This window comes from Callithrix jacchus, chromosome 10 (genome assembly GCF_049354715.1).
Source record: "Callithrix jacchus isolate 240 chromosome 10, calJac240_pri, whole genome shotgun sequence".
Lineage (NCBI taxonomy): Eukaryota > Metazoa > Chordata > Mammalia > Primates > Cebidae > Callithrix > Callithrix jacchus.
Window position 1 is genome coordinate 36,334,318 of NC_133511.1, and position 26,688 is coordinate 36,361,005.

The window sequence follows — 26,688 nt, forward strand, 5'->3', positions numbered from 1 at the left end:
GATATTCCCGTGTGAATGGGAGCAAACCCTGTATTAAGAAATATCTGCTTCTAAAACCAAAACGGAGCAACCTAACAGAACGGCCTTCCATGTGTGCGTTAAACTTACAGAGTTAAACTTATGTGTGTTTGCAGGAGTTTGTAAACCCTTTCTGTGAAGAATCAAAAAACGCATTTTTCCAGCCAAATCCAAGCATTTCAGAAATAGATGGAAATCTCCGTCTAAAACCCAAAACGAACGTATCCTTCAGACTGCTCTGCTGTGTGTTCGCTTACCTACGGGAGTTGAATCTGCCTTGAGATTCAGAGAGTGAGAAGCGCGTTTCTTCTAGGAGCTGCGTTTTGATAGTCCCGAGTGAATGGGAGTAAACGCTGTATTGAGAAATATCTGCTTCTAAAACCAAAACGGAGCGACCTAACAGAACGGCCTTCAATGTGTGCGTTCAACTTACAGAGTTAAACTGATATGTGTTTGCAGGAGTTTGTAAACCCTTTCTGTGAAGAAGCAGAAAACGCATTTTTCCAGCCAAATCCAAGCATTTCAGAAAAAGCTGTAAATCTCCGTCTAAAACTCAAAACCAACGTATCCTTCAGACTGCTCTGCTGTGTGTTCGCTTACCTACGGGAGTTGAATCTGGCTTGAGATTCAGAGGGTGAGAAGCGCGTTTCTTCTAAGAGCTGCGTTTTGATATTTCTGAGTGATTGGGAATAAACGCTGTATTGAGAAATATCTGCTTCTAAAACCAAAACGGAGCAACCTAACAGAACGGCCTTCAATGTGTGCGTTCAACTTACAGAGTTAAACTGAAGTGTGTTTGCAGGAGTTTGTAAACCCTTTCTGTGAAGAAGCAGAAAACGCATTTTTTCAGTCAAATCCAAGCAATTCAGAAATAGCAGTAAATCTCTGTCTAAAACTCAAAACGAACGTATCCTTCATACTGCTCTCCTGTGTGTTTGCTGACCTACGGGAGTTGAATCTGCCTTGAGATTCAGAGAGTGAGAAGCGCGTTTCTTCTAGGAGCTGCGTTTTGATATTCCCGAGTGAAAGGGAGTAAACTCTGTATTGAGAAATATCTGCTTCTAAAACCAAAACGGAACAACCTAACAGAACGGCCTTAAATGTGTTCGTTCAACTTACAGAGTAAAACTGATGGGTGTTTGCAAGAGTTTGTAAACCCTTTCTGTGAAGAAGCAGAAAACGCATTTTTCCAGCCAAATTCAAGCTTTTCAGAAATAGCTGTAAATCTCCGTCTAAAACTCAAAACCAACGTATCCTTCAGACTACTCTGCTGTGTGTTCGCTTACCTACGGGAGTTGAATCTGCCTTGAGATTCAGAGGGTGAGAAGCGCGTTTCTTCTATGAGCTGCGTTTGGTAATCCCGAGTGAATGTGAGAAAACGCTGTATTGAGAAATATCTGCTTCTAAAACCAAAACAGAGCGACCTAACAGAATGGCCTTCAATGTGTGCGTTCAACTTACAGAGGTAAACTGATGTGTGTTTGCAGGAGTTTGTAAACCCTTTCTGTGAAGAAGCAGAAAACGCATTTTTCCAGACAAATCCAAGCATTTCAGAAATAGCTGTAAATCTCCGTCTAAAACTCAAAACGAACGTATACTTCAGACTGATCTGCTGTGTGTTCGCTTACCTACGGGAGTTGAATCTGCCTTGAGATTCAGAGGGTGAGAAGCGCGTTTTTTCTAGGAGCTGCGTTTTGATATTCCAGAGTGAATGGAAGTAAACTCTGTATTGATAAATATCTGCTTCTGAAACCAAAACGGAGCAACCTACCAGAACGGCCTTCAATGTATGCGTTCAAATTACAGAGTTAAACTGACGTGTGTTTGCAGGAGTTTGTAAACGCTTTCTGTGAAGAAGCAGAAAACGCATTTTTCCAGCCAAATCCAAGCATTTCAGAAATAGATGTAAATCTCCGTCTAAAACCCAAAACGAACGTATCTTTCATACTGCTCTGCTGTGTGTTCGCTTACCTATGGGAGTTGAATCTGCCTTGAGATTCAGAGGGTGAGAAGCGCGTTTCTTCTAGGAGCTGCGTTTTGATATTCCCGAGCGAATGAGAGTAAACGCTGTATTGAGAAATATCTGCTTCAAAAACCAAAACGGAGCGACCTAACAGAACGGCCTTCAATGTGTGCGTTCAACTTACAGAGTTAAACTGATGTGTGTTTGCAGGAGTATGTAAGCTTTTTTCTGTGAAGAAGCAGAAAACGCATTTTTCACCCCAAATCCAAGCATTTCAGAAATAGCTGTAAATATCCGTTTAAAACTCAAAACGAACATATCCTTCAGACTGCTCTGCTGTGTGTTCGCTTACCTACGGGAGTTGAATCTGCCTTGAGATTCAGAGAGTGAGAAGCGCGTTTCTTCTAGGAGCTGCGTTTTGATAATCCCGAGTGAATGTGAGTAAACGCTTTATTGAGAAATATCTGCTTCTAAAACCAAAACCGAGCAACCTACCAGAACAACCTTCAATGTGTGCGTTCAACCTACAGAGTTAAACTGATGTGTGTTTGCAGGAGTTTGCAAACCCTTTCTATGCAGAAGCAGAAAACGCATATTTCCAGCCAAATCCAAGCATTTCAGAAATAGTGGTTATTCTCCGTCTAAAACTCAAAACGAACGTATCCTTCAGACTGCTCTGCTGTGTTTTCGCTTACCTACGGGAGTTGAATCTGCCTTGAGATTCAGAGGGTTAGAAGCGCGTTTCTTCTAGGTGCTTCGTTTTGATATTTCCGAGTGAATGGGAATAAACGCTGTATTGAGAAATATCTGCTTCTAAAACCAAAACGGAGCAAACTAACAGGACGGCCTTCAATGTGTGCGTTCAACTTACAGAGTTAAACTGATGTGTGTTTGCAGGAGTTTGTAAACCCTTTCTGTGAAGAAGCAGAAAACGCATTTTTCCAGCCAAGTCCAAGCATTTCAGAAAAAGCTGTAAATCTCCGTCTAAAACTCAAAACCAACGTATCCTTCAGACTGCTCTGCTGTGTGTTCGCTTACCTACGGGAGTTGAATCTACCTTGAGATTCAGAGGGTGAGAAGCGCGTTCCTTTTAGGAGTTGCGTTTTGATATTCCAGAGTTAATGGGAGCAAACCCTGTTTTGAGAAATATCTGCTTCTAAAACCAAAACCGAGCAATCTATCAGAACGGCCTTCAATGTGTCCGTTCGACTTACAGAGTTAAACTGATGTGTGTTTGTAGGAGTTTGTAAACCCTTTCTGTGAAGAATCAGAAAACGCATTTTTCCAGCTAAATACAAGCATTTCAGAAATAGATGTAAATCTCCGTCTAAAACCCAAAACGAACGTATCCTAAAGCCTGCTCTGCTGTGTGTTCCCTTACCTACGGGAGTTGAATCTGCCTTGATATTTAGAGGGTGAGAAGCGTGTTTCTTCTAGGAGCTGCGTTTTGATATTCCCGAGTGAATGGGAGTAAACGCTGTATTGAGAAATATCTGCTTCATAAACCAGAACTGAGCAACTTAACAGAACGGCCTTAAATGTGTGCGTTTAACTTACAGAGTTAAACTGATGTGTGTTTGCAGGAGTTTGCAAACCCTTTCTGTGAAGAAGCAGAAAACGAATTTTTCCAGCCAAATCCAAGCATTTGAGAAATAGCTGTAAATCTACGTCTAAAACTCAAAACGAACGTATCCTTCAGACTGTTCTGCTGTGTGTTCGCTTACCTACGAAAGTTGAATCTGCATTGAGATTCAGAGGGTGAGAAGCGCGTTTCTTCTAGGAGCTGCGTTTTGATATTCCCGAGTGAATGGGAGTAAACGCTGTATTGAGAAATATCTGCTTCTAAAACCAAAACGGAGCGACCGAACAGAACCGCCTTCAATGTGTGCGTTCAACTTACAGAGTTAAACGGATGTGTGTTTGCAGGAGTTTTTAAGCTTTTTCTGTGAAGAAGCAGAAAACGCATTTTTCACCCCAAATCCAAGCATTTCAGAAATAGCTGTAAATCTCCGTTTAAAACTCAAAACGAACGTATCCTTCAGACTGCTCTGCTGTGTGTTCGCTTACCTACGGGAGTTGAATCTGCCTTGAGATTCAGAGAGTGAGAAGCGCGTTTCTTCTAGGAGCTGCGTTTTGATATTCCTGAGTGAATGGGAGTAAACTGTTTATTGAGAAATATCTGCTTCTAAAACCAAAACGGAGCAACATAACAGAACGGCCTTAAATGTGTTCGTTCAACTTACAGAGTTAAACTGATGTGTGTTGGCAGGAGTTTGTAAACCCTTTCTGTGAAAAAGCAGGAAACGCATTTTTCCAGCCAAAGCCAAGCATTTCAGAAATAGCTGTAAATCTCCGTCTAAAACTCAAAACGAACGTATCCTTCAGACTGCTCTGCTATGTGTTCGCTTACCTACGGGAGTTGAATCTGCCTTGAGATTCAGAGGGTGAGAAGCGCGTTTCTTCTATGAGCTGTGTTTGGTAATCCCGAGTGAATGTGAGAAAACGCTGTATTGAAAAATATCTGCTTCTAAAACCAAAACAGAGCGACCTAACCGAACGGCCTTCAATGTGTGCGTTCAACTTACAGAGGTAAACTGATGTGTGTTTGCAGGAGTTTGTAAACCTTTCTGTGAAGGAGCAGAAAACGCATTTTTCCAGCCAAGTCCAAGCATTTCAGAAATAGCTGTAAATCTCCGTCTAAAACTAAAAACGAACTTATATTTCAGACTGCTATGCTGTGTGTTCGGTTACCTACGGGAGTTGAATCTGCCTTGAGATTAAGAGGATGAGAAGCGCGTTTCTTCTAGGAGCTGCGTTTTGTATTCCAGAGTGAACGGGAGTAAACGCTGTATTGAGAAATATCTGCTTCTAAAACCAAAACGGAGCAACCTAGCAGAACGGCCTTCAACGTGTGCGTTCAACTTACAGAGTTAAACTGATGTGTGTTTGCAAGAGTTTGTAAACCCTTTCTGTGAAGGAGCAGAAAACGCATTTTTCCAGCCTAATCCAAGCATTTCAGAAAAAGCTGTAAATCTCCGTCTAAAATTCAAAACGAACGTATCCTTCAGACTGCTATGTTGTGTGTTCGCTTACCTACGGGAGTTGAATCTTCCTTGAGATTCAGAGGGTGAGAAGCGCGTTTCTTCTAGGAGCTGCGTTTTTTATTCCAGAGTGAATGGGAGTAAACGCTGTATATAGAAATATCTGCTTCTAATCCAAAACGCAGCAACCTAACCGAACGGCCTTCTATGTGTGCGTTCAACTTACAGAGTTAAACTGATGTGTGTTTGCAGGAGATTGTAAATTCTTTCTGTGAAGAAGCAGAAAACGCATTTTTCCAGCCAAATCCAAGCATTTCAGAAATAGCTGTAAATCTCCGTCTAAAACTCAAAACGAACGTATCTTTCAGACTGCTCTGCTGTGTGTTCGCTTACCTACGGGAGTTGAATCTGCCTTGAGATTCAGAGGGTGAGAAGCGCGGTTCTTCTAGGAGCTGCGTTTTGATAATCCCGAGTGAATGGGAGTAAACGCTGTATTGAGAAATATCTGCTTCTAAAACCAAAACGGAGAAACCTAACAGAACCGACTTCAATGTGTGCATTCAACTTACAGAGATAAACTGATGTGTGTTTGCACGAGTTTGTAAACCCTTTCTGTGAAGAAGAAGAAAACCCATTTTTCCAGCCAAATCCAAGAATTTCAGAAATAGATTAAAATCTCCGTCTAAAACCCAAAACGAGCGTATCCTTCAGACTGCTCTGCTGTGTGTTCGCTTACCTACGGGAGTTGAATCTGCATTGAGATTCAGAGGGTGAGAAGCAAGGTTCGTCTCGGAGCTGCGTTTTGATATTCCCGAGTGAATGAAAGTAAACGCTGTATTGAGAAATATCTGCTTCTAAAACCAAAACGGAGTGACCTAACAGAACGGCCTTCAATGTGTGCGTTCAACTTACAGAGTTAAACTGATGTGCGTTTGCAGTAGTTTGTAAGCTTTTTCTGTGTAGAAGCAGAAAACGCCTTTGTCATTCCAAATTCAAGCATTTCAGAAATAGCTGTAAATCTCCGTTTAAAACTCAAAACGAACGTATCCTTCAGACTGCTCTGCTATTCGTTCGCTTACCTACAGTAGTTGAATCTGCCTTGAGATTCAGAGAGTGAGAAGAGCGTTTCTTCTAGGAGCTGCATTTTAATATTCCCGAGTGAAAGGGAGTGAACGGTGTATTGAGAAATATCTGCTTCTAAAACCAAAACGGAGCAACCTAACAGAACAGCCTTAAATCTGTTCGTTCAACTTACAGAGTTAAACTGATGTGTGTTTGCAGGAGTTTGTAAACCCTTTCTGTGAAGAAGCAGAAAACTCATTTTTGCAGCCAAATCCAGGCATTTCAGAAATAGCTGTAAATCCCCGTCTAAAACTAAAAAGAAACGTATCCCACAGACTGCTCTGCTGTGTGTTCGCTTACCTATGGGAGTTGAATCTGCCTTGAGATTCAGAAAGTGAGAAGCGCGTTTTTTTTAGGAGCTGCGTTTTGATAATCCCGAGTGAATGTGAGTAAACGCTTTATTGAGAAATATCTGCTTCTAAAACCAAAACGGAGGGACCTAACAGAACGGCCTTCAATGTGTGCGTTCAACTTACAGAGTTAAACTGATGTGTGTTTGCAGGAGTTTGTAAACCCTTCCTGTGAAGAAGCAGAAAACGCATTTTTCCAGCCAAATCCAAGCATTTCAACAATAGCTGTAAATCTTCGTCTAATACTCAAAATGAACGTATGTTTCCGACATCTCTGCTGTGTGTTCGCTTACCTATGGGAGTTGAATCTGCATTGAGATTCAGAGGGTGAGAAGTGCGTTTCTTCTAGGAGCTGCGTTTTGATATTCCAGAGTGAATGGGAATAAACACTGTGTTGAGAAATATCTGATTCTAAAACCAAAACGGAGCAACCTAAGAGAACGGCCTTTAATGTGTGCGTTCAACTTACAGAGTTAAACTGATGTGTGTTTGCAGGAGTTTATAAACCCTTTCTGTGAAGAAGCAGAAAACGCATTTTTCCAGCCAAATCCAAGCATTTCAGAAATAGCTGTTAATCTCCGTCTAAAATTCAAAACGAACGTATCCTTCAGACTGCTCTGCTGTGTGTTCGCTTACCTATGGGAGTTGAATCTGCCTTGAGATTCAGAGGGTGAGAAGCGCGTTTCTTATAGGAGCTGCGTTTTCATATTTCCGAGTGAATGGGAATAAACGCTGTATTGAGAAATATCTGCTTCTAAAACCAAAACGGAGCAACCTAACAGGACGGCCTTCAATGTGTGCGTTCAACTTACAGAGTTAAACTGATGTGTGTTTGCAGGAGTTTGCAAACTTTTTCTGTGAAGAAGCAGAAAACGATTTTTCCAGCCAAATTTAAGCATTTCAGAAATAGCTGTAAATCTCCGTCTAAAACTCAAAACGAACGTATACTTCAGACTGCTTTGCTGCGTGTTCGCTTACCTACGGGAGTTGAATCTGCATTGAGATTCAGAGGGTGAGAAGCGCGGTTCTTCTAGGAGCTGCGTTTTGATATTCCCGAGTGAATGGGAGTAAACGCTCTATTGAGAAATATCTGCTTCTAAAACCAAAACGGAGCGACCTAACAGAATGGCCTTCAATGTGTGCGTTCAACTTACAGAGTTAAACTGATGTGTGTTTGCAAGAGTTTGTAAACCCTTTCTGTGAAGGAGCAGAAAACGCATTTTTCCAGCCTAATCCAAGCATTTCAGAAAAAGCTGTAAATCTCCGTCTAAAATCAAAACGAACGTATCCTTCAGACTGCTATGTTGTGTGTTCGCTTACCTACGGGAGTTGAATCTTCCTTGAGATTCAGAGGGTGAGAAGCGAGTTTCTTCTAGGAGCTGCGTTTTTTATTCCAGAGTGAATGGGAGTAAACGCTGTATATAGAAATATCTGCTTCTAATCCAAAACGCAGCAACTTAACCGAACGGCCTTCTATGTGTGCGTTCAACTTACAGAGTTAAACTGATGTGTGTTTGCAGGAGATTGTAAATTCTTTCTGTGAAGAAGCAGAAAACGCATCTTTCCAGCCAAATCCAAGCATTTCAACAATAGCTGTAAATCTCCGTCTAAAACTCAGAACGAACGTATCTTTCAGACTGCTCTGCTGTGTGTTCGCTTACCTACGGGAGTTGAATCTGCCTTGAGATTCAGAGGGTGAGAAGCGCGGTTCTTCTAGGAGCTGCGTTTTGATAATCCCGAGTGAATGGGAGTAAACCCTGTATTGAGAAATATCTGCTTCTAAAACCAAAACGGACAAACCTAACAGAACCGACTTCAATGTGTGCATTCAACTTACAGAGATAAACTGATGTGTGTTTGCACGAGTTTGTAAACCCTTTCTGTGAAGAAGAAGAAAACCCATTTTTCCAGCCAAATCCAAGCATTTCAGAAATAGATTAAAATCTCCGTCTAAAACCCAAAACGAGCGTATCCTTCAGACTGCTCTGCTGTGTGTTCGCTTACCTACGGGAGTTGAATCTGCATTGAGATTCAGAGGGTGAGAAGCGCGGTTCTTCTCGGAGCTGCGTTTTGATATTCCCGAGTGAATGAAAGTAAACGCTGTATTGAGAAATATCTGCTTCTAAAACCAAAACGGAGTGACCTAACAGAACGGCCTTCAATGTGTGCGTTCAACTTACAGAGTTAAACTGATGTGCGTTTGCAGGAGTTTGTAAGCTTTTTCTGTGAAGAAGCAGAAAACGCATTTGTCATTCCAAATTCAAGCATTTCAGAAATAGATGTAAATCTCCGTTTAAAACTCAAAACGAACGTATCTTTCAGACTGCTCTGCTGTTCGTTCGCTTACCTACAGTAGTTGAATCTGCCTTGAGATTCAGAGAGTGAGAAGAGCGTTTCTTCTAGGAGCTGCGTTTTGATATTCCCGAGTGAATGGGAGTAAACGGTGTATTGAGAAATATCTGCTTCTAAAACCAAAACGGAGCAACCTAACAGAACGGCCTTAAATCTGTTCGTTCAACTTACAGAGTTAAACTGATGTGTGTTTGCAGGAGTTTGTAAACCCTTTCTGTGAAGAAGCAGAAAACTCATTTTTGCAGCAATATTTAGGCATTTCAGAAATAGCAGTAAATCTCCGTCTAAAACTAAAATGGAACGTATCCTTCAGACTGCTCTGCTGTGTGTTCGCTTACCTATGGGAGTTGAATCTGCCTTGAGATTCAGAGAGTGAGAAGCGCGTTTCTTCTAGGAGCTGCGTTTTGATAATCCCGAGTGAATGTGAGTAAACGCTTTATTGAGAAATATCTGCTTCTAAAACCAAAACGGAGCAACCTACCAGAACGGCCTTCAATGTGTGCGTTCAACCTACAGAGTAAAACTGATGTGTGTTTGCAGGAGTTTGCAAATCCTTTCTGTGCAGAAGCAGAAAACGCATTTTTCCAGCCAAATCCAAGCATTTCAGAAAAAGCTGTAAATCTCCGTCTAAAACTCAAAACGAACGTATCTTTCAGACTGTTCTGCTGTGTGTTCGCTTACCTACGGGAGTTGAATCTGCATTGAGATTCAAAGGGTGAGAAGCGCGGTTCTTCTAGGAGATGCGTTTTGATATTCCCGAGTAAATGGGAGTAAACGGTGTATTGAGAAATATCTGCTTCTAAAACCATAACGGAGCGACCTAACAGAACGGCCTTCAATGTGTGCGTTCAACATACAGAGTTAAACAGATGTGTGTTTTCAGGAGTTTGTAAGCTTTTTCTTTGAAGAAGCAGAAAACGCATTTTTCCAGCCAAATCCAAGCATTTCAGAAAAAGCTGTAAATCTCCGTCTAAAACTCAAAACGAACGTATCCTTCAGACTGCTCTGCTGTGTGTTCGCTTACCTACGGCAGATGAATCGGCATTGAGATTCAGAGGGTGAGAAGTGCGTTTTTTCTAGGACCTGCGTTTTGATATTCCCGAGTGAATGGGAGTGAACGCTGTATTGAGAAATATCTGCTTCTAAAACCAAAACGGAGAAACATAACAGAACGGCCTTCAATGTGTGCGTTCAACTTACAGAGTTAAACTGATGTGTGTTTGCAGGAGTTTGTAAACCCTTTCTGTGAAGAAGCAGAAAACGCATTTTTCCAGCCAAATCCAAGCATTTCAACAATAGCTGTAAATCTTCGTCTAATACTCAAAATGAACGTATCCTTCAGACATCTCTGCTGTGTGTTCGCTTACCTAAGGGAGTTGAATCTGCCTTGAGATTCAGAGGGTGAGAAGTGCGTTACTTCTAGGAGCTGCGTTTTGATATTCCAGAGTGAATGGGAATAAACGCTGTATTGAGAAATATCTGATTCTAAAACCAAAACGGAGCAACCTAAGAGAACGGCCTTTAATGTGTGCGTTCAACTTACAGAGTTAAACTGATGTGTGTTTGCAGGAGTTTGTAAACCCTTTCTGTGAAGAAGCAGAAAACGCATTTTTCCAGCCAAATCCAAGCATTTCAGAAATAGCTGTTAATCTCCGACTAAAACTCGAAACGAACGTATTTTTCAGACTGCTCTGCTGTGTGTTCGCTTACCTACGGGAGTTGAATCTGCCTTGAGATTCAGAGGGTGAGAAGCGCGTTTCTTCTAGGAGCTGCGTTTTGATATTTCCGAGTGAATGGGAATAAACGCTGTATTGAGAAACATCTGCTTCAAAAACCAAAACGGAGCAACCTAACAGGACGGCCTTCAATGTGTGCGTTCAACTTACAGAGTTAAACTGATGTGTGTTTGCAGGAGTTTGTAAGTTTTTCTGTGAAGAAGCAGAAATCGCATTTTTCACCCCAAATCCAAGCATTTCAGAAATAGCTGTAAATCTCCGTTTAAAACTCAAAACGAACGTATCCTTCAGACTGCTCTGCTGTGTGTTCGCTTACCTATGGGAGTTGAATCTGCCTTGAGATTCAGAGAGTGAGAAGCGCGTTTCTTCTAGGAGCTGCGTTTTGATATTCCCGAGTGAATGGGAGTAAACTGTGTATTGAGAAATATCTGCTTCTAAAACCAAAACGGAACAACCTAACAGAACGGCCTTAAATGTGTTCGTTCAACTTACAGAGTAAAACTGATGGGTGTTTGCAAGAGTTTGTAAACCCTTTCCGTGAAGAAGCAGAAAACGCATTTTTCCAGCCAAATCCAAGCTTTTCAGAAATAGCTGTAAATCTCCGTCTAAAACTCAAAACCAACGTATCCTTCAGACTGCTCTGCTGTGTGTTCGCTTACCTACGGGAGTTGAATCTGCCTTGAGATTCAGAGGGTGAGAAGCGCGTTTTTCTAGGACCTGCGTTTTGATATTCCCGAGTGAATGGGAGCAAACGCTGTATTGAGAAATATGTGCTTCTAGAACCAAAACGGAGCAACCTAACAGAACGGCCTTCAATGTGTGCGTTCAACTTACAGAGTTACACTGATATGTGTTTGCAGGAGTTTGTAAACCCTTTCTGTGAAGAAGCAGAAAACGCATTTTTCCAGTCAAATCCAAGCATTTCAGAAATAGCTGTAAATCTCCGTCTAAAACTCAAAACGAACGTATCCTTCAGACTGCTCTGCTGTGTGTTCGCTTACCTACGGGAGTTGAATCTGCCTTGAGATTCAGAGGGTGAGAAGCGCGTTTTTCTAGGACCTGCGTTTTGATAATGCCGAGTGAATGGGAGTAAACGCTGTATTGAGAAATATCTGCTTCTGAAACCAAAACAGAGCAACCTACCAGTACGGCCTTCAATGTATGCATTCAACTTACAGAGTTAAACTGATGTGTGTTTGCAGGAGTTTGTAAACCCTTTCTGTGAAGAATCAGAAAACGCATTTTTCCAGCCAAATCCAAGCATTTCAGAAATAGATGTAAATCTCCGTCTAAAACCCAAAACGAACGTATCCTTCAGACTACTCTGCTGTGTGTTCGCTTACCTACGGGAGTTGAATCTGCCTTTAGATTCAGAGGGTGAGAAGCGCGTTACTTCTAGGAGCTGCGTTTTGATATTCCCGAGTGAATGGGAGTAAACGCTGTATTGAGAAATATCTGCTTCAAAAACCAGAACGGAGCAACTTAACAGAACGGCCTTCAATGTGTGCGTTCAACTTAAGAGTTAAACTGATGTGTGTTTGCAGGAGTTTGCAAACCATTTCTGTGAAGAAGCAGAAAACGAATTTTTCCAGCCAAATCCAAGCATTTCAGAAATAGATGTAAATCTCCGTCTAAAACTCAAAACGAACGTATCCTTCAGACTGCTCTGCTGTGTGTTCGCTTACCTACGGGAGTTGAATCTGCCTGAGATTCAGAGGGTGAGAAGCGCGGTTCTTCTAGGAGCTGCGTTGTGATATTCCCGAGTGAATGGGAGTAAACGCTGTATTGAGAAATATCTGCTTCTAAAACCAAAACGGAGCGACCTAACAGAACGGCCTTCAATGTGTGCTTTCGACTTACAGAGTTAAACTGATGTGTGTTTGCAGGAGTTTGTAAGCTTTTTCTGTGAAGACGCAGAAAAAGCACTTTTTCAGCCAAATCCAAGCATTTCAGAAATAGCTGTAAATCTTCGTTTAAAACTCAAAAGGAACATATCCTTCAGACTGCTCGGCTGTGTGTTCGCTTACCTACGAAAGTTGAATCTGCATTGAGATTCAGAGAGTGAGAAGCGCGTTTCTTCTTGGAGCTGCGTTTTGATATTCCAGAGTGAATGGGAGTAAACGCTGTATTGAGAAATATCTGCTTCTAAAACCAAAACGGAGCGACCTAACAGAACGGCCTTCAATGTGTGCATTCAACATACAGAGGTAAACTGATGTGTGTGTGCAGGAGTTTGTAAAGCCTTTCTGTGACGAAGCAGAAAACACATTTTTCCAGGGAAATCCAAGCACTTCAGAAATAGCTGTAAATCTCCGTCTAAAACTCAAAACGAACGTATCCTTCAGACTGCTCTGCTATGTGTTCGCTTACCTACCGGAGTTGAATCTGCCTTGAGATTCAGAGGGTGAGAAGCGCGTTTCCTCTAGGAGCTGCGTTTTGGTATTCCAGAGTGAATTGGAGTAAACGCTGTATTGAGAAATATCTGCTTCTAAAACCAAAACGGAGCAAAATAACAAAACGGCCTTCAATGTGTTCGTTCAAGTTACAGAGTTAAACTGATGTGTGTTTGCAGGAGTTTGTAAACCCTTTCTGTGAAGAAGCAGAAAATGCATTTTTCCAGACAAATCCAAGCATTTCATAAATAGCGGTAAATCTCCGTCTAAAACTCAAAACGAACGTATCCTTCAGACTGCTCTGCGGTGTGTTCACTTACCTACGGGAGTTGAATCTGCCTTGAGATTCAGAGGGTGAGAATCGCGTTTATTCTAGGAGCTGCGTTTTGATATTCCAGAGTGAATGGGAGTAAACGCTGTATTGAGAAATATCTGCTTCTAAAACCAAAACGGAGCAACGTATCAGAATGGCCTTCAATGTGTGCGTTCAACTTACAGAGGTAAACTGATGTGTGTTTGCAAGAGTTTGTAAACCCTTTCTGTGAAGAAGCAGAAAACGCATTTTTAAAGCCAAATCCAAGCATTTAGCAAATAGCTGTAAATCTCTGTCTAAAACTCAAAACGAACATATCCTTCAGACTGCTCTGCTGTCTGTTCGCTTACCTATGGGAGTTGAATCTGCCTTGAGATTCAGAAAGTAGGAATGGCGTTTCTTTTAGAAGCTGCGTTTTGATATTCCAGAGTGAATGGGAGTAAACGCTGTATTGAAAAATATCTACTTCTAAAACCAAAACAAAGCAACCTAACAGAACGGCCTTCAATGTGTGCGTTCAACTTACAGAGTTAAACTGATGTGTGTCTGCAGGAGTTTGTAAACCCTTCTATGACGAAGCAGAAAACACATTTTTCCAGCGAAATCCAAGAATTTCAGAAATAGCTGTAAATCTCCGTCTAAAACTCAAAACGAACGTATCCTTCAGACTGCTCTGCTGTGTGTTCGCTTACCTACGGGAGTTGAATCTGCCTTGAGATACACAGGGTGAGACGCGCGTTTCCTCTAGGAGCTGCGTTTGGATATTACCGAGTAAATGGGAGTAAACGCTGTATTGAGAAATATCTGCTTCTAAAACCAAAACGGAGCAACATAACAGAACGGCCTTCAATGTGTGCGTTCAACTTACAGAGTTAAACTGATGTGTGTGTGCAGGAGTTTGTAAAGCCTTTCTGTGACGAAGCAGAAAACACATTTTCCAGCGAAATCCAAGCATTTCAGTAATAGCTGTAAATCTCCGTCTAAAAATAAAAACGAACGTATCCTTCAGACTGCTCTACTAAGTGTTCGCTTACCTACGGGAGTTGAATCTGCCTTGACCTTCAGAGGGTGAGAAGCGCGTTACTTCTAGGAGCTGCGTTTTGATATTCCAGAGTGAATGGGAGTAAACGCTGTATTGAGAAATATCTGCTTATAAAATCAAAACGGAGCAACCTAACAGAACGACCTTCAATGTGTGCGTTCAACTTACAGAGGTAAACTGAGGTGTGTTTGCCGGAGTTTGTAAACCCTTTGTGTGAAGAAGCAGAAAACGCATTTTTCCAGCCAAATCCAAGCATTTCAGAAATAGCTGTAAATCTCCGTCTAAAACTCAAAACAAACGTATCCTTCAGACTGCTCTGCTGTGTTCACTTAACTACGGGAGTTGAATCTGCCTTGAGATTCAGAGGGTGAGAAGCGCGTTACTTCTAGGAGCTGCGTTTTGATATTCCGGAGTGAATGGGAGTAAACGCTGTATTGAGAAATATTTGCTTCTGAAACCAAAACGGAGCAAACTAACAGAACGGCCTTCAACGTGTGGGTTCAACTTACAGAGTTAAACTGATATGTGTTTGCAGGAGTTTGTAAACGCTTTCTGTGAAGACGCAGAAAACGCATTTTTCAAGCCAAATCCAAGCATTTCAGGAATAACTGAAAATCTCCGTTTAAAAGTCCAAACGAACTTATCCTTCAGACTGCTCTCCTGTGTGTTCGCTTACCTATGGGAGTTGAATCTGCCTTGAGATTCAGAGAGTAAGAATCGCGTTTCTTCTAGGAGCTGCGTTTTCATATTCCAGAGTGAATGGGAGTAAACGGTGTATTGAGAAATATCTGCTTCTAAAACCAAAACGGAGCAACCTAACAGAACGGCCTTCAATGTGTGCGTTCACCGTACGGAGTTAAACTGATGTGTGTTCAGGAGTTTGTCAACCCTTTCTGTGAGGAAGCAGAAAACACATTTTTTCAGCGAAATCCAAGCATTTCAGAAATAGCTGTAAATCACCGTCTAAAACTCAAAACGAAGGTATCATACAGACTGCTCTGCTGTGTGTTCGCTTACCTACGAAAGTTGAACCTGCCTTGAGATTCAGCGAGTGAGAAGCGCGTTTTTTCTAGGAGCTGCGTTTTGATATTCCAGAGTGAATGGGAGTAAACGCTGTATGGAGAAATATCTGCTTTTAAAACCAAAACGGAGCAACCTAAATGAACGTCCTTCAATGTGTGCGTTCAACTTATAGAGTTAAACTGATGTGTGTTTGCAGGAGTTTGTAAACCCTTTCTGTGAAGAAGCAGAAAACGCATTTTTCACCCCAAATCCAAGCATTTCAGAAATAGCTGTAAATCTCCGTTTAAAACACAAAACGAACGTATCCTTCAGACTTCTCTGCTGTGTGTTCGCTTACCTACGGGAGTTGAATCTACCTTGAGATTCAGAGAATAAGAAGCGCGTTTCTTCTAGAGGCTGCGTATTGATATTCCAGAGTGAATGGGAGTAAACGGTGTATTGAGAAATATCTGCTTCTAAAACCAAAACGAAGCAACCTAACAGAACAGCCTTTAATGTGTGCGTTCATCTTACAGAGCTAACCTGATGTTTGTTTGCAGGAGTTTGTAAACCCTTTCGGTGCAGAAGCAGAAAACGCATTTTTCCAGCCAAATCCAAGTCTTTCAGAAATAGCTGTAAATCTCCGTCTAAAACTCAAAACGAACGTATCCTTCAGACTGCTCTGCTGTGTGTTTTCTTAAGTACGGGAGTTGAATCTGCCTTGAGATTCAGAGAGTGAGAAGCGCGTTTCTTCTAGGAGCTGCGTTTTGATATTCCCGACTGAATGGCAGTAAACGCTGTATTGAGAAATATCTGCTTCTAAAACCAAAACGGAACAACCTAACAGAACGGCCTTCAATGTGTGTGTTCAACGTACAGAGTTAAACTGATGTGTGTTTGCAGGAGTTTGTAAACCCTTCTTGTGAAGGAGCAGAAAACGCATTTTTCCCGCCCAATACAGGCATTTCAGAAATATCTGTAAATCTCCGTTTAAAACCCAAAACCAACTTATTCTTCAGACTGCTCTGCAGTGTGTTTGCTTACGTACGGTAGTTGAATCTGCCTTGAGCTTCAGAGACTGAGAAGCACGTTTCTTCTAGGAACTGCGTTTTGATATTCCAGAGTGAATGGGAGTAAACGCTTTATTGCGAAATATCTGCTTCTGAAACCAAAACGGAGCAACATAACAGAACGGCCTTCAATGTGTGCATTCAACTTACAGAGTTACACTGATGTGTGTTTGCAGGAGTTTGTAAATTCTTTCTGTGAAGAAGCAGAAAACGCATTTTTCCAGCCAAATCCAAGCACTTCAGAAACAGCTGTAAATCTCTGTCTAAAACTCAAAACGAATGTAATCTTCAGACTGCTCTGCTGTGTGTTCGCTTAACTACGGGAGTTGAATCTGCCTTCAGCTTCAGAGAGTGAGATGTGCATTTCTGCCTGGAACTGCGTTTTGATATTTCAGAGTGAATGGGAGTAAACGCAGTATTGAGAAATATCTGCTTCTAAAACCAAAACGGAGCAACCTAACAGAACGGCCTTCAATGTGTGCGTTCAACTTACAGAGTTAAACTGATGTGTGTTTGCAGGAGTTTGTAAACCCTTTCTGTGAAGAAGCAGAAACCGCATTTTTCAAGCCAAATCCAAGCATTCCAGAAATAGTTGTAAATCTAGGTATAAAACACAAAACGAACGTATCCTTCAGACTGCTCTGCTGTGTGTTCGCTTACCTACGGGAATTGAATCTGTTTTGACATTCAGAGGGTGAGAAGCGTGTTTCTTCTAGGAGCTGGGTTTTGATATTCCCGAGTGAATGGGAGTAAACGCTGTATTGAGAAATATCTGCTTCTAAAAAAAAACGGAGAAACCTAACAGAACGGCCTTCAATGTGTGCGTTCAACTTACAGAGTTAAACTGATGTGTGTTTGCAGGAGATTTTAAACCCTTTCCGTGAAGAAGCACAAAACCCATTTTTTCAGCCAAATCCAAGCATTTCAGAAATAGCTGTAAATCTCCGTCTAAAACTCAAAAGGAACTTATCTTTCAGACTGCTCTGCTGTGTGTTCGCTTACCTACTGGAGTTGAATCTTCCTTGAGATTCAGAGAGTGAGAAGCGCGTTTTTTTCAAGAGCTTCGTTTTGATATTTCAGAGTGAATGGGAGTAAACACTGTATTGAGAAATATCTGCTTCTAAAACCAAAACGGAGCAACCTAACAAAACGGCCTTCAATGTGTGCGTTCAACTTACAGAGTTAAACTCATGTGTGTTTGCCGGAGTTTGTAAACATTTTCATTGAAGAAGCAGTAAACGCATTTTTCCAGCCAAATCCAAGCATTTCAGAAATCGCTTTAAATCTCCGTGTAAAACTCAAAACAAACGTATCCTTCAGACAGCTCTGCTGTGTATTCGCTTACCTACGGGACTTGAATCTGCCTTGAGATTCAGAGGGTGAGAAGCGCGTTTATTCTAGGAGCTTAATTTTGATATTACTGAGTGAATTGGAGTAAACGCTGTATTGAGAAATATCTGCTTCTGAAACCAAAACGAAGCAACCTAACAGAACGGCCTTCACTGTGTGCGTTCAACTTACAGAGTTAAACTGATGTGTGTTTGCAGGAGTTTGTAAACCCTCTCTGTGAAGAAGCAGAAAACGCATTTTTCCAGCCAAATCCGAGCATTTCAGAAATAGCTGTAAATCTCCGTTTAAAACTCAAAACGACCGTATCTTTCAGACTGCTCTGCTGTGTGGACGCTTACCTACGGGAGTTGAATCTGCCTTGAGATTCTGAGAGTGAAAAGCACGTTACTTCTAGGAGCTGCGTTTTGATATTCCAGAGTGAATGGGAGTAAACGCTGTATTTAGAAATATCTCCTTCTAAAACCAAAACAGAGCAACCTAACAGAACGGCCTTCAATGTGTGCGTTCAACTTACAGAGTTAAACTCATGTGTGTTTGCCGGAGTTTGTAAACCCTTTCTTTGAAGAAGCAGTAAAGGCATTTTTCAAGCCAAATCCAAGCATTTCAGAAATTGCTTTAAATCTCCGTCTAAAATTCAAAACGAACGTATCCTTCAGATTGCTCTGCTGTCTGATCGCTTACCTACGAAACTTGAATCTGCCTTGAGATTCAGAGGGTGAGAAGCGAGTTTCTTCTAGGAGCTGAATTTTGATATTACAGAGTGAATTTGAATAAACGCTGTATTGAGAGATATCTGCTTCTGAAACCAAAACGGAGCAACCTAACAGAACGGCCTTCAATGCGTGCGTTCAACTTACAGAGTTAAACTGACGTGTGTTAGCAGGAGTTTGTAAACCCATTCTGTGAAGAAGTAGAAAACGCATTTTTCTAGCCAAGTCCAATCATTTCAGAAATAGCTGTAAATCTCCGTCTAAACCTCAAAACGAACGTATCCTTCAGACTGCTCTGCTGTGTGTTCGCTTACCTACGGGAGTTGAATCTCCCTTGAGATTAGGAGGGTGAGAAGCGCCTTTCTTCTAGAAGCTGCGTTTAGATATTTCCGAGTGCATGGGAGTGAACGCTGTATTGAGAAATATCTGCTTCTAAAACCAAAACGGAGCAACCTAACAGAACGGCCTTCAATTTGTTAGTTCAACTTACAGAGGTAAACTGATGTGTGTTTGCAGGAGTTTGTAAACCCTTTCTGTGATGAAGCAGAAAACGCGTTTTTCCTACCAAATCCAAGCATTTCAGAAATAGCTGTAAATCTCCGTCTAAAACTCAAAACGAACGTATCCTTCAGAACTGCTATGCTGTGTGTTTGATTAACTACGGAAGGTGAATCTGCCTTGAGATTCAGAGAGTGAGAAGCGCGTTTCTTCTAAGAACTGCGTTTTGATATTCCAGAGTGAATGGGAGTAAACGCTGTATTGAGAAATATCTGCTTCAAAAACCAAAACGGAGCAACCTAACAGAACGGCCTTCAATGTGTGCGTTCAACTTACAAAGTTAAACTGATGTGTGTGTGCAGGAGTTTGTAAACCCTTTCTGTGATGAAGCAGAAAACTCATTTTTCCAGCCAAATCCAAGCATTTCAGAAATAGCTGTAAATCTCCATCTAAACTCAAGACGAACGTATCCTTCAGACTGCTCTACTGTGTGTTGGCTTACCTACGGGAGTTGAATCTGCCTTGAGATTCAGAGAGTGAGAAGCCCGTTTCTTCTTGGAGCTGCGTTTTGATATTTTAGAGTGAATGGAAGTAAACTCTTTATTGAGAAATATCTGATTCTAAAACCAAAACGGAGCAACCTAACAGGACGGCCTTCAATGTGTGCGTTCAACTTACAGAGTTAAACTGATGTGTGTTTGCAGGAGTTTGTAAACCCTTTCTGTGAAGAAGGAGAAAACGCATTTTTCCAACCAAATCCAAGCATTTCAGAAATAGCTGTAAATCTCCGTCTAAAACTCAAAACGAACGTATCCATCAGACTGTTCTGCTGTATGTTCGCTTACCTACGAGAATTGAATCTGCCTTGAGATTCAGAGGGTGAGTAGCGCGTTTATTCTAAGAGCTGCGTTTTGATATTCCAGAGTGAATGGGAGTAAAAGCTGTATTGAGAAATATCTGCTTCTAAAAGGAAAACGGAGCAACCTAAGGGAACGGCCTTCAATGTGTGCGTTCAACTTACAGAGTTAAACTGATGTGTGTTTGCAGGAGTTTGTAAACGCTTTCTGCGAAGAAGCAGAAAACACATATTTCCAGCAAAATCCAAACATTTCAGAAATAGCTGTAAATCTCCGTCTAAAACTCAAAACGAACGTATACTTCAGACTGCTCTGCTGTGTGTTCGCTTACCTATGGGAATTGAATCTGTTTTGAGATTCAGAGGGTGAGAAGCGCATTTCTTCTAGGAGCTGCGCTTTGATATTCCCGAGTGAATGGGAGTAAACTCTGTATTGAGAAATATCTGCTTCTAAAACCAAAACGGAGCAACCTAACAGAACGGCCTTCAATGTGTGCGTTCAACTTACAGAGTTAAACTCATGTGTGTTTGCCGGAGTTTGTAAACCCTTTCTTTGAAGAAGCAGTAAACGCATATTTCCAGCCAAATCCGAGCATTTCAGAAATCGCTTTAAATCTCTGTCTAAAACTCAAAACGAACGTATCCTTCAGACTGCTCTGGTGTGTGTTCCCTTACCTAAGGGAGTTGAATCTGCCCTGTGATTCAGAGAGTGAGAAGCGCGTTTCTTCTAGGATCTGCGTTTTGATATTTTAGAGTGAATGGGAGTAAACGCTGTATTGAGAAATATCTGCTTCTAAAACCAAAACGGAGCAACCTAACAGGACGGCCTTCAATGTGTTCGTTCAACTTACAGAGTTAAACTGATGTGTGTTTGGAGGAGTTTGTAAACCCTTAATGCGAAAAAGCAGAAAACGCATTTTTCCAGCAAAATCCAAACATTTCAGAAATAGCTGTAAATCTCCGTCTAAAACTCAAAACGAACGTATCCTTCAGACTGCTCTGCTGTGTGTTCGCTTACCTACGGGAATTGAATCTGTTTTGAGATTCAGAGGGTGAGAAGCGCGTTTCTTCTAGGAGCTGCGTTTTGATATTCCCGAGTAAATGGGAGTAATCGCTGTATTGAGAAATATCTGCTTCTAAAACCAAAACGGAGCAACCTGACAGAACGGCCTTCAATGTGTGCGTTTAACTTACAGAGTTAAACTGATGTGTGTTTGCAGGAGTTTTTAAACCCTTTCTGTGAAGAAGCAGAAAACGCATTTTTCCAGCCAAATCCAAGCATTTCAGAAATAGCTGTAAATCTCCGTCTAAAACTCAAAACGAACGTATATTTCAGACTGCTCTGCTCTGTGTTCGCTTACCTAGAAAAGTTGAATCTGCCTTGAGATTCAGAGGGTGAGAAGCGCGTTTCTTCTAGGAGCTGCGTTTGGATATTACCGAGTAAATGGGAGTAAACGCTGTATTGAGAAAAATCTGCTTCTAAAACCAAAACGGAGCAACCTAACAGAACGGCCGTCAATGTGTGCGTTCAACTTACAGAGTTAAACTGATTTGTGTTTGCGGGAGTTTGTAATCCCTTTCTGTGAAGAAGCAGAAAACGCATTTTTCCAGACAAATCCAAGCATTTCACAAATAACTCTAAATCTCCGTCTAAATCTCAGAACGAATGTATCCTTCAGACTGCTCTGCTGTGTGTTCACTTACCTACGGGAGTTGAATCTGCCTTGAGATTCAAAGGGTGAGAAGCCCGTTTCTTCTAAGAGCTGCGTTTTGATATTCCCGAGTGAATGTGAGTAAACGCTGTATTGAGAAATATCTGCTTCTAAAACCAAAACGGAGCAACCTAACAGAACGTCCTTCGAAGTGTTCGTTCAACTTAGAGAGTTAAAGTGATGTGTGTTTGCAGGAGTTTGTAAACCCTTTCTGTGACCAAGCAGAAAACACATTTTTCCAGCGAAATCCATGCATTTCAGAAATAGATTTAAATCTCCGTCTAAAACTCAAAACGAACGTATCCTTCAGACTGCTCTGCTGTGTGTTCGGTTCCGTACGGGAGTTGAATTTGCCTTGAGATTCAGAGGGTGAGAAGCGGGTTTCTTCTAGGAGCTGCCTTTTGATATTTCCGAGTGAAAGGGAATAAACGCTGTATTGAGAAATATCTGCTTCTAAAACCAAAACGGAGCAACCTAACAGAACGGCCTTCAATGTGTGCGTTCAATTAGAGTTAAACTGATGTGTGTTTGCAGGAGATTGTAAACCCTTTCTGTGAAGAAACAGAAAACGCATTCTTCCAGCCAAATACAAGCATTCCTGAAACAGCTGTAAATCTCCGTTTAAAACTCAAAACGAACTTATCCTTCAGACTGCTCTGCTGTGCTGGCTTACCTATGGGAGTTGAATCTGCCTTGAGATTCAGAGGGTGAGAAGCGCGTTTCTTCTAGGAGCTGCGTTTTGATATTCCCTAGTGAATGGGAGTAAACGCTGTATTGAGAAATATCTGCTTCTAAAACCAAAACGGAGCAACCTACCATAACGGCCTTCAACGTGTGCGTTCAACTTACAGAGATAAACTGATGTGTGTTTGCAGGAATTTGTAAACCCTTTCTGTGAAGAAGCAGAAAACGCATTTTTCCAGCCAAATTTAAGCATTTCAGAAATAGCTGTAAATCTCCGTTTAAACTCCAAAAGCACGTATCCTTCAGACTGCTCTGCTATGTGTTCGCTTACCTACGAAAGTTGAATCTCCCTTGAGATTCAGAGGGTGAGAAGCGCGTTGCTTCTAGGAGCTGCGTTTTGATATTCTCGAGTGAATGGGAGTAAACACTGTATTGAGAAATATCTGATTCTAAAAGCAAAATGGAGCAACCTAACAGAACGGCCTTCAATGTGTGTGATCAACTTACAGAGTTAAACTGATGTGTGTGTGCAGTAGTTTGTAAACTCTTTCTCTGAAGACGCAGAAAACGCATTTTTCCAGACAAATCCAAGCATTTCAGAAATAGCTGTAATCTCCGTCTAAAACTCAAAACGAACGTATGTTTCAGACTGCTCTGCTGTGTGTTCGCTTACCTACGGGAGTTGAATGTGCCTTGAGATTCACAGAGTGAGAAGCGCTTTTCTTCTAGGAGCTGCGTTTTGATATTCCAGAGTGAATGGGAGTAAACCCTGTATTGAGAAATATCTGCTTCTAAAACCAAAACGGAGCAACCTATCAGAACGGCTTTCAATGTGTGCGTTCACCATTCAGAGTTAAACTGACGTGTGTTTGCAGGAGTTTGTAAACCCTGTCTGTGAAGAAACAGTAAACACATTTTTCCAGCCAAATCCAAGCATTTCAGAAATAGCTGTAAATCTCCGTCTCAAATTCAAAACGAACGTGTCCTTCAGACTGTTCTGCTGTGTGTTCACTTACCTACGAAAGTTGAACCTTCCTTGAGATTCAGAGGGTGAGAAGCGCGTTTCTTCTAGGAGCTGCGTTTTGATATTCCAGAGTGAATGGGAGTAAACGGTTTATTGAGAAATATCTGCTTCTAAAACCAAAACGGACGAACCTAATAGAACGGCCTTCAATGTGTGCGTTCAACTTACAGAGTTAAACTGATGTGTGTTTGCAGGACTTTGTGAACCCTTTCTGTGAAGAAGCAGAAAACGCATTTTTCCAGCAAAATCCAAGCATTTCACAAATAGATTTAAATCTCCGTCTAAAACTCAAAACGAACGTATCCTTCAGACTGCTCTGCTGTGTGTTCGCTTACCTACGGGAGTTGAATCTGCCTTGAGATTCAGACAGTGAGAAGCGCGTTTCTTCTAGGAGCTGCGTTTTGATATTCCAGAGGGAATGGGATTAAACGCTTTATTGAGAAATATCTGCTTCTAAAACCAAAACGAAGCAACCTGACAGAACGGCCTTCAAAGTGTGCGTTAAACTTACAGAGTTAAACTGACGTGTGTTTGCAGGAGTTTGTAAACCCTTTCTGTGAAGAAGCAGAAAACGCATTTTTCCAGCCAAATCCAAGCATTTCAGAAATAGCTGTAAATCTCCGTCTAAAACTCAAAACGAACTTATCCTTCTGACTGCTCTGCTGTGTGTTCAGTTAAAAATGGGAGTTGAATCTGCCTTGAGATTCAAAGGGTGAGAAGTGCGTTTCTTCTAGGAGCTGCGTTTTGGTATTCCAGAGTGAATGGGAGTAAACGCTTTATTGAGAAATATCTGCTTCTAAAACAAAAACGGAGGAACCTAACAGAACGGCCTTAAATGTGTGCGTTCAACTGACAGAGTTAAACTGATGTGTGTTTGCAGGAGTTTGTAAACCCTTTCTATGAAGAAGCAGAAAACGCATTCTTCCAGCCAAATCCAAGCATTTCAGAAATAGCAGTAAATCTCCGTTAAAAAGTCAAAACGAACTTATCATTCAGACTGCTCTGTTGTGTGTTCGCTTACCTACGGGAGTTGAATCTGCCTTGAGATTCAGAGGGTGAGAAGCGCGTTTCTTCCAGGAGCTGCGTTTTGATATTCCAGAGTGAATGGGAGTAAAGGCTGTATTGAGAAATATCTGCTTCTAAAACCAAAACGGAGCAACCTAAGAGAACGGATTTCAATGTGTGCGTTCAACTGACAGAGTTAAACTGATGTGTGTTTGCAGGAGTTTGTAAACCCTTTCTGTGAAGAATCAGAAAACAGATTTTTCCAGCCAAATCCAAGCATTTAAGAAATAGCTGTAAATCTCCGTCTAAAACTAAAAATGAACGTATCCTTCAGACTGTTCTGCTGTGTGTTCGTTTACCTACGGGAGTTGAATCTGCCTTGAGATTCAGAGCATGAGAAGCGCGTTTCTTCTATGAGCTGCGTTTGGTAATCCCGAGTGAATGTGAGTAAACCCTTTATTGAGAATTATCTGCTTCTAAAACGAAAACAGAGCGACGTAACAGAACGGCCTTCAATGTGTGCGTTCAACTTACAGAGGTAAACTGATGTGTGTTTGCAGGAGTTTGTAAACCCTTTCTGTGAAGAAGCAGAAAACCCATTTTTCCAGCCAAATCCAAGCATTTCAGAAATAGCTGTATATCTCCGTCTAAAACTCAAAACGAACGTATCCTTCAGACTGCTCTGCTGTGTGTTCGCTTACCTACGGGAGTTCAATCTGCCATGAGATTCAGAGGGTGAGAACCGCGTTTTTTCTAGGAGCTGCGTTTTGATATTCCAGAGTGAATGGGAGTAAACGCTGTATTGATAAATATCTGCTTCTGAAACCAAAACGGAGCAACCTACCAGAACGGCCTTCAATGTATGCGTTCCACTTACAGGGATAAACTGATGTGTGTTTGCAGGAGTTTGTAAACCCTTTCTGTGTAGAATCAGAAAACGCATATTTCCAGCCAAATCCAAGCATTTCAGAAATAGATGTAAATCTCCGTCTAAAACCCAAAACGAACGTATCCTTCAGACTGCTCTGCTGTGTGTTCGCTTACCTACGGGAGTTGAATCTGCATTGAGATTCAGAGGGTGAGAAGCGCGGTTCTTCTAGGAGCTGCGTTTTGATATTGTCGAGTGAATGGGAGTAAACGCTGTATTGAGAAATATCTGCTTCTAAAACCAAAACGGAGCGACCTAACAGAACGGCCTTCAATGTGTGCGTTACACTTACAGAGTTAAACTGATGTGTGTTTGCAGGAGTTTGTAAGTTTTTTCTGTGAACAAGCAGAAAACGCATTTTTCACCCCAAATCCAAGCATTTCAGAAATAGCTGTAAATCTCCGTTTAAAACTCAAAACGAACTTATCCTTCAGACTGCTCTGCTGTGTGTTCGCTTACCTACGGGAGTTGAATCTGCATTGAGATTCAGAGAGTGAGAAGCGCGTTTCTTCTAGGAGCTGCGTTTTGATATTCCCGAGTGAATGGGAGTAAACGCTGTATTGAGAAATATCTGCTTCTAAAACCAAAACGGAGCGACCTAACAGAACGGCCTTCAATGTGTGCGTTCAACTTACAGAGTTAAACTGATGTGTGTTTGCAGGAGTTTGTAAGCTTTTTCTGTGAAGAAGCAGAAAACGCATTTTTCACCCCAAATCCAAGCATTTCAGAAATAGCTGTAAATCTCCGTTTAAAACTCAAAACGAACGTATCCTTCAGACTGCTCTGCTGTGTGTTCGCTTACCTATGGGAGTTAAATCTGCATTGAGATTCAGAGGGTGAGAAGCGCGGTTCTTCTAGGAGCTGCGTTTTGATATTCCCGAGTGAATGGGAGTAAACGCTGTATTGAGAAATATCTGCTTCTAAAACCAAAACGTAGCGACCTAACAGAACGGCCTTCAATGTGTGCGTTCAACTTACAGAGTTAAACTGATGTGTGTTTGCAGGAGTTTGTAAGCTTTTTCTGTGAAGAAGCAGAAAACGCATTTTTCACCCCAAATCTAAGCATTTCAGAAATAGCTGTAAATCTCCGTTTAAAACTCAAAACGAACGTATCCTTCAGACTGCTCTGCTGTGTGTTCGCTTACCTACGGGAGTTGAATCTGGCTTGAGATTCAGAGGGTGAGAAGCGCATTTCTTCTAGGAGCTGCGTTTTGATATTCCAGAGTGAATGGGAGCAAACGCTGTATTAAGAAATATCTGCTTCTGAAACCAAAACGGAGCAACCTAACAGAACCACCTTAAATGTGTTCGTTCAACTTACAGAGTTAAACTGATGTGTATTTGCAGGAGTTTGTAAACCCTTTCTGTGAAGAAGCAGAAAACGCATTTTTCCAGCCAAATCCAAGCATTTCAGAAATAGCAGTAAATCTCCGTCTAAAACTCAAAACGAACGTATCCTTCAGACTGCTCTGCTCTGTGTTCGCTTCCGTACGGGAGTTGAATCTGCATTGAGATTCAA